The 12,129-nt window shown below is 40.0% G+C and overlaps 1 protein-coding gene across 1 annotated transcript in view; it reads left to right on the forward strand.

Annotated features, from left to right (window-relative positions):
- cdh4 (cadherin 4, type 1, R-cadherin (retinal)) overlaps positions 1–12,129 on the forward strand; it is a 370,809-nt gene that overhangs the window by 127,702 nt on the left and 230,978 nt on the right. The window lies entirely within an intron of this gene.

Here is a 12,129-nt window from a genome sequence, read left to right on the forward strand (position 1 = left end):
CCTTGCTCCCTTTCTGTAACACCGTCAATCCACAAGATTACTCGTCGTTCAGCAGGGTGCACATTATATACCTTTCAATTTTGGTTTCCTACATGTACGTGTTTTCATGAAAAAGCACAAACATGCATTACACAGCATACCTGGCATGAAAAATCAGACATGCTTTGACTCCTCCTTCCTGTCTTCCTGTACTTAACAAGCTCTCTGCACTCCCTCAGCAGGGACAGGGTGTGTTTGGAGTTGGCTGATAGGCGTCCTCAACCTGAAGTGGCTGCCAGCACATCCTCTCCTAGTTTAATTGGCTATACCTGAGACAGGAGGGCAAGGTGCAATTGCGATAAGAGAAAAAGCTGTGCTTGACTGGTTTTAGTGCCCTTATCTATAATCTCCGGATTGATTGTGGCTTTTTCTGCCATCCGTGCAAACTGTTAAACCCCCATCAACCAGAAAAAACATCTTAAATTTGTCTTGGCTAAAACACGTTGAATGTCGGACTTGCCTTATTGTGGGATGTATACTGATTTTCAACTCGGCTCTGTTGTGGAAGTCATTAGGATGCATGTCAGAGACAATAGCCCTTGTCAGCATCTGTTTTTTTTTTCATCAGCCTAATTAACACGGCTAAATCTTCAACTGATGCTCATCGAACCACAGTCAGTTTCAAGAATTGTTAAGGATCTACATAGGGCTGAACTGATGTTGTGTCTCTCTTCCTTTCTGTCTGCTTTCTGTGTTGCTTGCACCAGTAAAGTGCATATCTGCCTTTCATTTCAACGATGTATGGAAATAGTGTATGTGGATTTAAGTAAATGTTTCAGCATCACCTTTCTAAGCACCAGTCGCTGTAATTCACCTGTATTCAGTTTATTTGTATCGCAGGAATTCACACGTCAACCCAAGGAAGAAATTGTTACATCAATCCAATTATGCACACAGTTTCAAATTTAACTCAAGAATGAAACATACATACACATACATTCCAAATTGATCTTAGTTATGACAATGTAGCCACGTTCAGTATTTTAATCCAATTGGTTAAAAGGTTTTCTACTCAGGGAAACCCAAAAGATTGCATACAATCACTGACACGCAGCATTCACTCCCGAAAGAGCACGCAGCAACAGTGGACAGTCGCATGGACTGTCTCCTTTACTTTGCACCATTCTCTCAAACTGAGCACCCATGTAGCAAAAGCAGAAATGAAAACTCCCTTTATAAGGAAGAAACCTCCAGCAGATCCAGCCTCAGTGTGAACAGCCATCTGCCACCATCGCCTAGGGCTTTGAGAAGATAGCGCATACACATAAAAAAAAATACACAAGCATTTATCTAAAAGTTCTGTGTTTAAGAAAAGTAAAAAAAAAATAATAATAATGAGAGTAGTAAATCCTTCAGTGCTTTCATCTAGGAGAGAAACACAGCCAAGCAGTTAAGTTCTAAGCCAGTTTTAGAGTCTAAGAGATGAAAGAAAGCATGCAGCTAGTTGCAGTAAACGTCCAGCCAATGGCCATGTGTATGAATGAGACCGTGTTAAACAATGACAAACAGGGTAAATGTTATCATCTATAGAAGTGATCATTAAGTTGTTGGCAGCAGTGGCTCACCTGATGCCCCCCTTCCAGAACCGACAACAGAATGCCAAGCCAAAAGTAGCTTTTATGCAGAGAAATAAATAGAAAGAGTACAGGACACTAAAAGCTGAAATATAGACAAATATGCTAAACTGGAGAGTAGCAAGAAAATGAAGCAGTATTTTGGGAAAAATAATAACTATATCCGCTAGCAGCATAGCTACAGAGATGGCTCAGAACAACCTAAGTCATAATAGTCTTAAAAGTAGATGTTTCTGCCTCATAGACTAATGTCCTATTTGCACGGGATTAGTTTTACCTAGGGCCCTCATATAGTAAATAAATGACCCCCCTACATCCTCTTTTTATGTGGCACATTCGCACGGGATATTTACTGAAATTTACTGACATGTCTGTTGCTTGTAGCGCATGTGAGCGGCTGTGTAATAGAAGCAGTGCAGCAAACACTTGTAAGCATCTCTGGGCTCTCTTTTTTTCTAAAGTCGCCGGTAGATTTTGTGAGTCACGGTTTTTGGGCTTGTTTTTTTATTGTGCAGTCGCTTATTTGGGCTTGTTTTTTTTTCTAACAGAACCCTTTCTCCTGTCTATCGCACTGTGCAACAAGAGCTAGACTTTGCGTTGTTGATGCATTTTACAGACAGCAAGAGCGGGATTATGTCTGTTTGTCTGTTGTCTGACTATCGCCAGATGGATGTAGTTCCGCTGAGCTCCACACGGCGTCAACAAGTGTGGCGCTGTGTGGAGCTTGGCGCAACTATATCCATCTGGCGATTGTCCGGTTAACGTATCCCCCCACCCCCTGACAATTTTACAAAAAGGGAAAAGTCGTGGTGGGTACAAATTCAACACCAAATACATGCATTTAAACAGTATAGGAATGTGTATTAGTGTGTGGTGGGTTGCTTACTGGTCTAGTTTTCTGATAGGGTGTTTCTGGCCCGGGACCCAGGGTTCTCTAAACACTCCAATGTAGCCTTCATTCTTCACCAAACGCAAATAAAAATGTGCCCATGAAACAGAAAAAAAAGCTGCCTATTCAAGTATCAGATCCCATCCATTTCTGTCCAAACCACAGAGATGCCTATTCACATTGGATTAGTATTATCATAGGACCTCGGAATTCAGCAAAATATAGTAGGTAATTTGCGGGGGAATTTTTACTTGACAGATTACTGACACGGCGCATCGGCACAGGATTAGAAATGCAGTCAATCTCCCTAATCACATGTGGTGCCTAGGTAAAACTAATTTTGTGCAAATAGGGTTTAAGACTAGGAGTTGGTTCCACAGGAGAGTAGCAAAAATCAAAGCCAATAAAGGGAAGCTAAAGTAGGGGAAATATAACCTCTCGTTTTAGTTTTAAACAGAACTCTTACTGCAGCGTTAGGGTTCAGATGAAGGCTTTTGACTGCACTTTGTAGACTTCCTGATAGTAAAGAATTTAAATAGTCTAGTCTTAAAGTAACAAAGACATGGACTAGTTATTCAGCCTCATTCCTGATCAGGGTCATTCTAATATTGCCAATAATCCTGAGGTGAAGAAAGTCTAATTCCAAATGTTAATTTCATTCCATTCAGATTAAGTGATTAACTAAGCAGTTTCTTTTTCATAGATTCTGGTCCACAGAAGACTTCTGTCTTGTCTGAATTTAAAGTCACTCAAGTTGCTATGAGTTCTAGACATGGCTGCAGGGTATGAAACTGATTAGATTCATCAGGATTTATAGAAAAATATAGGCATATATCATCAGCATAACAGTTGAACCTGATCCCTGGCTGTCTGATAATTTTACCCGTAAACACATTTGTAAGCATATAAAGTATATGGTGGAGAATTGGCTGCTAAACCCTGTGGTACTCCACAAGTAACCACGGAGTTTGAAGAAGATTTATCATTTATATGAGTAATCTGAGGCCATTGAAATATCAATAGGGACTCTCACCATTACTGCTTCAGTGCTACGCTGAGTAATGACACCTGACTGCAACACTTCAAGCAGGCCATTGCTGTGTAAATACTCACATACTTGATCAGCAACTATTTCTCAAGAATTTTAGATAGGAAAGGAAGATTAGATTTAGGTCCGTAAGGTATTACATCATTATTATCAAGAGGTTCCCTGAGTAAAAGTTCAATTACAGCTACCTTTAAAGCCTGTGGTGTGTATTCACTTACCAAAGATAGATTCACCATATCTATTTTTTGTAAAATGATGTGTGATTTTTAACTCTGTTCATTTTTAGCTTGCTTTAACAACTACCAAAGGAGCTACCAATGAAAATTAGCTTGATTTAGCTTACGTACAGAGGGTACATAAATACATTAAAAATATAAATAAATCTAGAATGGGGGGGGAGTAATCCAAGGAAACACTTCTTTAAATAATTTAGTTGGGATTGGGTCCAATGTAAAAGTTGAAGGTGTGAATTAAGCTAATGTTCGTGATTACTCAGAAAGCTCATCTGGATCAAAATAGTCCAAACACAGATCAGGTTCTAAAGATACCTGCAATGCTGCCTCACTTTTTGAGGTTGCAGTAATTGTGTTCAAAAGGTGCCGATTATTTAGTTTTTAATAGAATCAATTTACTTAATGAAGAATCCCATGAAGGCATAACTATTGACAAACGGAAGAAAGGACAGCTCGAAAGAGATATGGCTCTGTGTACGTTTGGCAACTGTACTAAAAGGAAACCTCAGATTATTCCTATTCTCCTCTCTTAATGATGAGAAATGTGCTAACCGTAGCATTTGTAATGTGATTTCCAGCTAATCCATGCTGCCATGGGCTTTCTTTTTGACATGCCAAAAAAAGAAATAGCTTGAATTGAGAAATACATTGCAACATAATGTGGTGACTCGAATTATTGGATGATTTTCAGTTTTACTGACCTCGACAAGTGGCTGACCGGTCAGCAACTCAAAAATCCAGTATGTTTGTGATCAGTGTAAACACAATACTAAGTGCTCCTGGGTTAAGCAAACAACAATCTCAAGCATGTAAGTTTTTGCTAGAGGAAGAAGACTCAATGGTAGCTTTTTTGTTTCAGTTATATGTTATGAAAGTCAGGGGATCACAGCCATCTAAGAAATTACTTAGAAGGAAACTGTATTTTGTATAACAGTTCATTTACCCTGAGAGACAGCGATAACAGCTGATAACAGGAAGGCTGCATGGAGCAAAGCAAAGCAGCTCTGTTTCATCATTTTGATATTTTTCAACCTCTGTTGTAGAACATGCTATTATTTTTGGAACTATTGACAAATTGTTTGAAATCTCAGAGACAAGGTCAGAATTTATAGTCTCTTGAATATACACAGATAAACTAACAGTTTCCAACAAAGATTTAAAACGTCAGCTCCATAATCATTTTGTCTTTATTTTAAAATAATAGTAAACAGATCTCTCCCACATGACTTTTGTCCTAGGTAATTAAAAGCAAAAAGACCAGAAAAATTTTCTCACAGCTGTTCTTTTATCTTCTGATATTTTAGTTATTCGAGAGTTTAATCAGTTACAGTCGGTATTTGACCTTCATGTCACCTACACTCAGTTTCTATGTCATTATAACCACTGTTTATGTACACATATTAAATTAATTTCAAAGGAGATAAACAACATAACAAATATTTTCTTATGAAGGGTATCTTCTCAACAGGCAAATTAATGGGAGGCAGGCTTGCAGAGGCATCACAGTCTCGCTCCAACATGTGCATTGTGTTTTCAGCTATTTCAACTGACCTGAAGCTAAAACCATGATTTGCTCTAGGATGCACAAAAAAATGTTATGTGCATGCTTCATCATGTTGCATTTACTCTCTGGTTGTCTGCCTTGGTTAGCTTCTTTTATGCTGGTTGTTATTACATAAATGTATATTAATATGGCTGAATTTAACAAAAAGGCTGTTGTCAGTAAAATATTTTGAATATGACATTGACTCTAATATTTTGACTCCAACACAACTTATCAAGACCACATAGTAAGACTTACCATTAAAACATTTCCACTGCTCTCGTTGGGTAAAATCCTGATTTCATTTTATCACAGTATCATTTTGTAAAGTTAACACAAAGTAGTACTGATTATGCTCTGTAGATGCAACTGTATTTGTATAAGCTATGGCTTGAACTTGTAATAGTAACCCAGAAGTTAAAAGCAATAGAATGTCTTCATTTCCTTAATCCAGTGCATCCTTATGCAGTAAGAGGAAAGCATTGGATATAGAAGCAGCACACAGATGCTACGGTTTGTCTTTTTCAGATGCTGACTGCTGTTAAAGCTGAAAGCAGTGTTGCTACTGTCATAATTTAGAGATCTTTGAGTATTTTTGGAGATTTTTTGGGAGTTTTTCCCTTGTTCTTAAGGTCTAGCCTTTGTTACTTCTCATTCTTGTGTTTGTTATTGTTTGACGTTTCTCTTATTAAAGGAGCATTGCACTAGTTTAAAGGTTGAATGCATTTTTTCTTTCCCGTACATGCTCTTACAATTGCCTGATGTGTAAAATTAATTTTCCTCTATTTACTGCAGTTTCCTCTGTAGGCTCTAATAACGACTTCATGAAAGAGTAATTCGGCTCGTATTCTCTGGGCGTGCGTGCTGGTGTGATGCACAGGGCACTATCATTCACCTGGCTACTTTATTGACGCTCAGCCATCATTGACATATAAGCGTTAAACACAAGTGTCTGTGTGTCTCCATTGGTGTGTGTGTGTTACACGCTATTGACGTCAATTGGCAACAGGGCTTAAGTTCTGGGAAGTGTTTATCACAAAAAGTACAACAACAGAGCGATTAATTCCGCTACTTGACATATCTTGGAACGCTAAAGTTAAACCAATGATATCCAGATGCTTCCTCTGGAAAAAAGGTCAAAATGACCCTATCTCCCATAGGGAACACAGGCTAACTTAAATATTTAGAACTTTCATACTTCAGAAAACGTTTAGCCTCTACACAAAAAAAGCTGGGTACTCGGAGCGGCAGATCCTATTCCTATTTTCTCAATATACGTGCACAACAGTGGTGTCATTTCTACCTGTCGCCAGGGGGGGGGACCAAACTTCTGCAAAAACTCTGGAACTTGCACAATGCTCCTTTAAGCTGTTCTTAAAACTTCCAAATTTATTCTTAGGTTCCTTATACTTTGTGAGTTGTTCCTCTTAGGTCTCTGCTTGTGTCTTCCTCATATATTTTTTTTAACCTTTTCACTGCATCTCTTTGTCTTTTAGTCTTTCCATCCACACCACAGCCATTATTCACTTAAGCTCACTCTGTCACCTGTTGCCTGCTCATCACTCTCATGCTTCCCACCTGTTTCTGCTGCTAGGTTCCAATTTCTCACCTGCTCCTTGCAGGATTATGCAGTTCTGTTTATGCCAAGCCAACCCATGTCCATGCCTGTTTGTTGCAATGCTGTTTCTGTGCTCCTCTCTAGTCAAGCAGTACACTTTTGCTATTTACGTAGTTATTAAACTCTTTCCAACTCACCGTGCTGTTTCTGCCTGCCTGTTTGCATTTGGGTCCATCTCCAAGAACCTCAACCTAACAGCTACAGTGAAACAGATTTAGAGTAGCAATGCAGGTCTTGGGATATTTATCATAACGTTTTATGGATTTCTCATAAGAATTTGCTTCAAGCCATTCTATGTGCAAAGACAACCAACATCAGAGTATCACACACTATCCGGCAGAACGTAAACGTAACTTGTGCAATTCCAGTATTTTGATTGGACAATCCGAGCTTGGGGCCATAGTATCTGTGCCCCGCAGCTGTCTACCGAGAGTGTGTCGGGCATGCGCACTGCGATTTCAGATGTTCATTATTTAAACAAACGTTGGTGGGGTGAGTTATATTTTAAAGGAAAGCCAAAAAAATATTTATACTGCTGACAGATTTATATTGAAATCTTTTAACTTGTTTGAAAATGTTTCTTGTAACTGGACAGGGAACAGATATGTTTGCTACAATGTATCGAACATTTCAGCAAAAAAGTATATAAGAGCAAGTCCAAAATGATTAATAGAAAGTACAAATGGTGAGAGTCTGTTGGAAAATGCAGTATTCTGCACCGTTCCAAATGGCCCAAAGCAACCTAATCACTCTGAATTATTGGGAACAGCTGTCTTCATCAACAGGTGCAAAACAGCAGCTCTCTGCATTTGGTCTGTGGTAAGTCATAGCTCAAATAAAAGAGCTCAGTGAAGGCCTGAGACTGCACATTGTGGCTGCTCGCTGCTCATGAAAAGGGTAAAGGACATATTTAAATTTCCTCAAGTTCCAGTGACCACAGTACAAAGTATCATTAAAAAATACAAGACCTGCAGCGATGTGGAAAATGACATGTTCGCTGGCAAGGTTGATAATGTGTGATGTAAAAAAAAAAAAAATCCAAGGATCGACCCCTTGGATATTCTGAAGAATGTCAACCATGCCGGTGGCAAGATCTCATTGCAGACACCTGCATGAGACATTGGCGATTTCAAGACGACAATGACCAATCCAACATGATTGGGTCAACACCTTGGTCTTTGAATATAAACATGTTTTCCTAATTGTGCCAAAAATATTAAGGATCTCCTAAAGTGTCAAAGCTAAGCCCACCACACTTGCATCAGAAGCAGTATTTTATGTGCTCACACTCTCTCGTTCTCCATTTCCCTACTCCTGCCTCGTCTCTTTCACTCGTTTTGAGTAGCTGCTAGAGCTGAAAGAGCAGCAAATTGGTTGTTAAATGTTTCCAAAGCTAAAGCAACAACCGGAGTTAATTTCTCCAAGCCAGTCTGAAAACAGCACAAACAGTAAAGAGGCCTGACAGTGCGAAGAGAAGAGCCAGTGAGGCAGTCCAGCTATCTTCAAATGTTTTAGCAAGGTCTTTTCTCTGAGCTTAATTGTGGCTGGAGCCTTTTTTCCACGGGTTCTGGACATCTCCTGCACAATGTTCTTGCACTTCTTATTGCAATCCCTTTTTTGCAGACTGATATGTCTTAGAGTGAATCTGTATCAGTAATGCTAATGTTGGCAAATAAGGAGGCTGTTTTTTCTACCTATATGGAGGTGAGGCAGAACTGCTCATCTATATTTGGGATAAGATAGTACAGCGGTTAAGCATTAATGATTGTATGAAACAGAAATGTTAAAGAAGGCGCATGTAATGATATTGTTTGCGACAAATGCCTTTGCAGCAAAAACACCTGATCATTTGCGCGCATCTTATCTAAACCGTGGTGGAGCATGCAGCCTCTTCTGCCTCACTTCCCCCTCAGTAGCAATTAAAGCTGTTTTTCGGCAGCAGATCTCAAGTTGATGAAGACAGCCGCTAAGAGCTCTTGAAGTAAAGTCGCACAGCACCTATGTGGTGGGTGATTTGTGCAATAGAGAGGAACAGGAGGAAGTAAAACAAACAAGCATAAAAATGGCACATTTTCTATCCACTTTAAGCTGTGCTATTTCAAAAATTTCTAAATCTTCTTTACAGATGTTGTGAAGCCTGCTGGAAACAAGAAAGGACGTCAAATCTGGTTCACTTGTTTTTCTTTCCATGCAATACTTCTGGCATCATCGAGACAACAAGCATGGCTGTGGAAAAGGGAGAAAAAAAAATTAAAAGAACTGCTGGAAGCTGCTTGATCTCATGGCTTCGACCAGCTCTCCCAGCTGAATGGAAACAAGCTTTGCTCTGGCCTTTTTGCTACAAAGGCTGAGATGGTGGAGAGAGCCGAGGCACAGAGGACACTGCCTAATGGCTACGAGTCTGGCTTTTCCCACAGGATTACGTGTTTGAGAAAGATAAAGTTTGATCTGTATTTCTTCTCCGAGAGAAAAGGCTTCTTTTTTGTGATGCAGATGAGGGCAGACCGAAAAACCTTCTGAACCAGCGAGGTCTAATGTTGTGTGCTGTAGTTTTCAGAATACAGATAAAGAAATATGCAAGGTTTAAAGGGTTTGCTTCACTTTGGAAATCAGAAATCAGACAATTTTTTTGATCAACGCACCCTTCGGATACATTAAGTTTAAGGTTATACTTGTTTTAGCAAACTCCCTGTGTGTGAGACAGGTGTGGTCAAACAGGGTTTGCTGACTTTTTTAAGCAAAGCAAAAATGGTTACAGATTTTAACATCTTTGGAGAGATTTTATTTGAATCAAATGTCCCAGATGCAAGGCACGCTAGAACAACCGTTTTTTAGAAACTACTGATATTTCAGTCTGGAGAGACTCACGCAGACAAAAAGAGGCAATTAGAGAGGTTTATTGACATAAATAAGAAACGTTTTTTTGGAGCTCTGACCTTTTTGAAGCTTTTTGAAGCTGGGAATGTTTATGAGCTTAGATGTTCATTTTAGCATTAGGATTAGTGAAGTCTTCCACCTGGGGTCGGGACACTTGTGATGGAGGCCAGAGGAGAGAAGGAGTCTCATGATAGGATGAGGACATGACGTAGATTGACCGGTGCGCCCGGCGTGAGCCTTCCAGCTTGAACTTTCATCTAAACTTAATTTCTAGAAATGCCTCAAAACTTTTTTTTTTCTTTCCAAAATGAAATCAGATGAAAGGATAGCAACTACCAGAATGTCACAGTCTGGGAATTTTACGCCTTTTCTAAATTAGAAAAGCTCAATTAATTGGAATAATTTACTGTAAAATATAAATGAAAGCATAAAACCTGGATAATAAAATATACTGTTCAAAAAAATAAAGGGAACACTTGGAGCTACACTGTGTTGTTTAAGTGTTCCCTTTATTATTTTGAGCAACATATATTTTATTTTATTTCTAACATTTTTTTATTTTAAGGAAATGTTTGTCTACTTCTTTTTTTAATTGTGCATTGATGAAAATGTTAGGACATCTATGAATTGTAGTCAAAGACTACTCATATAAAAGGATCAGAATGATTTGAGTGTGGAACCAGAACCTTCCCCTCCCACTTTATTTACAATTTGGTCTTCACACCAGCTTTTTACACCTCAGGTGACTTCAAGTCATTTATACAATTGGAAACCTACTAAATTTTAGGTGAAGAAATAATTTAGAAATACAATGAAAAAAATATTTATGTGGTGGTCTAGCCATTGTGGTAGACCTCAAAGCAAATCAAAAGTTTGCACACAAAGCAAGAATAATCATTGTTGATCTCAATACCCCGTTCCCCTGCATGTTGTTCATGTTTTCATAAACAATCTACTGCAGATCCTGATGACATATGGGAAAAAGCTTCAAGAAAACATAAAAATAACAGAGGACAGTGCCAAGATAGTGACATGAATTTCAGACGCAGACGCCAGTTGCACTTGAGTAGCAAAGCATATTATTCAGACTTAACTTAAATTTGTGTTGTAAAGACTCCCTTTCCATTTAAGCCCCAGGCTTTGGTTTCCTAACCTGACAACAGCCAGCTGCATGTATCGCTCCGCCTAGCTCCACTCACATACATCTGGGACCTCTCCATAGGCATTGCCTTTACTGAAGGCTGGGCCTTATCAAAACTCCTTGCATATGATTGGATAAGCCACTTGTCTGTCATCTTTATCGACGTGCTATTTCAACCAGTCACACCGAAGCTAACCCGTGACGCTGATGAGAGCGACGCAGGAAAAAAAAAAACTTTTTTTTTTTTTTTTTATGTGTGTGCGGCTCTAGTGCAGGGTTTCCCGCAGCGCTATCTTGGCGAGCCGGTCCGCGGAACACGTGTCGTCCCCCCCCCCCCCCCCCCCCGCTCCGCGGAGAAAAAGTCATACGCCCCCCCCCCCCCCCACCCCGCTCAGCGAGTCGGTCCGCCTCGCATAAGCAAATTCCTGCGGGAAAAATTGTAGTGGCACACCTTTTATTGACAGTGAGCTTACAGGAAGAGGGGGAAGACAGGCGGCAAAGCGCCGCGGGTCGGAGTCGATCCCAGGCTGACCGCGTTGAGGACTAATAGGCCTCCCAATATGGTTAGCGCTAACCGCTCTGGGGCGCGTCCGCGTCCCGGAAAACAAAACTTGCCAAATCCGGTCGGGAGAAGGGCGAAAACATGGTTTCCACCAACAAAAGCCTTCAGAGCCGTTCTCTGATGTTCTTTTAATGAAACAATATCAGATAGATTGGACAACATGGAAGAAATAGCAGCATCAATGCTAACGCTTGCTTCCTCGATGCCAGCCGCCATTGTTGTTGGAATCTCACGGTGGCTTCTCCACTGCGTCACATCCATGAAACACCCGCCCTGCGTCCTGATTGGCCAGACCAAAAATTTGGTTGGGGAAATCACTTTCAATCAGCCGTGTCCCAGATGTATGTGAGTGGAGCTAGGCGGAGCGATACATGCAGCTGGCTGTTGTCAGGTTATTGGTTTCCCGGGGTATACCAAAAGCTGGGGCTTTTAAGTTTGACGCGTTTCCATTCACTAGTGGCCGTTTATGTAAAACATCCCAATGACATATGGGGAAGTTGTGAGGAAAATTGCAGTACCACTCCAGATTGGCACATATATGACACAAATTGTACTAAACACAGCAGCATAGGGTTCAAAGTTTTCACTCAAGGTTTTGAAATAAG

The sequence above is a fragment of the Fundulus heteroclitus genome, chromosome 20, assembly GCF_011125445.2.
Source record: "Fundulus heteroclitus isolate FHET01 chromosome 20, MU-UCD_Fhet_4.1, whole genome shotgun sequence".
In the NCBI taxonomy this organism is placed as follows: domain Eukaryota; kingdom Metazoa; phylum Chordata; class Actinopteri; order Cyprinodontiformes; family Fundulidae; genus Fundulus; species Fundulus heteroclitus.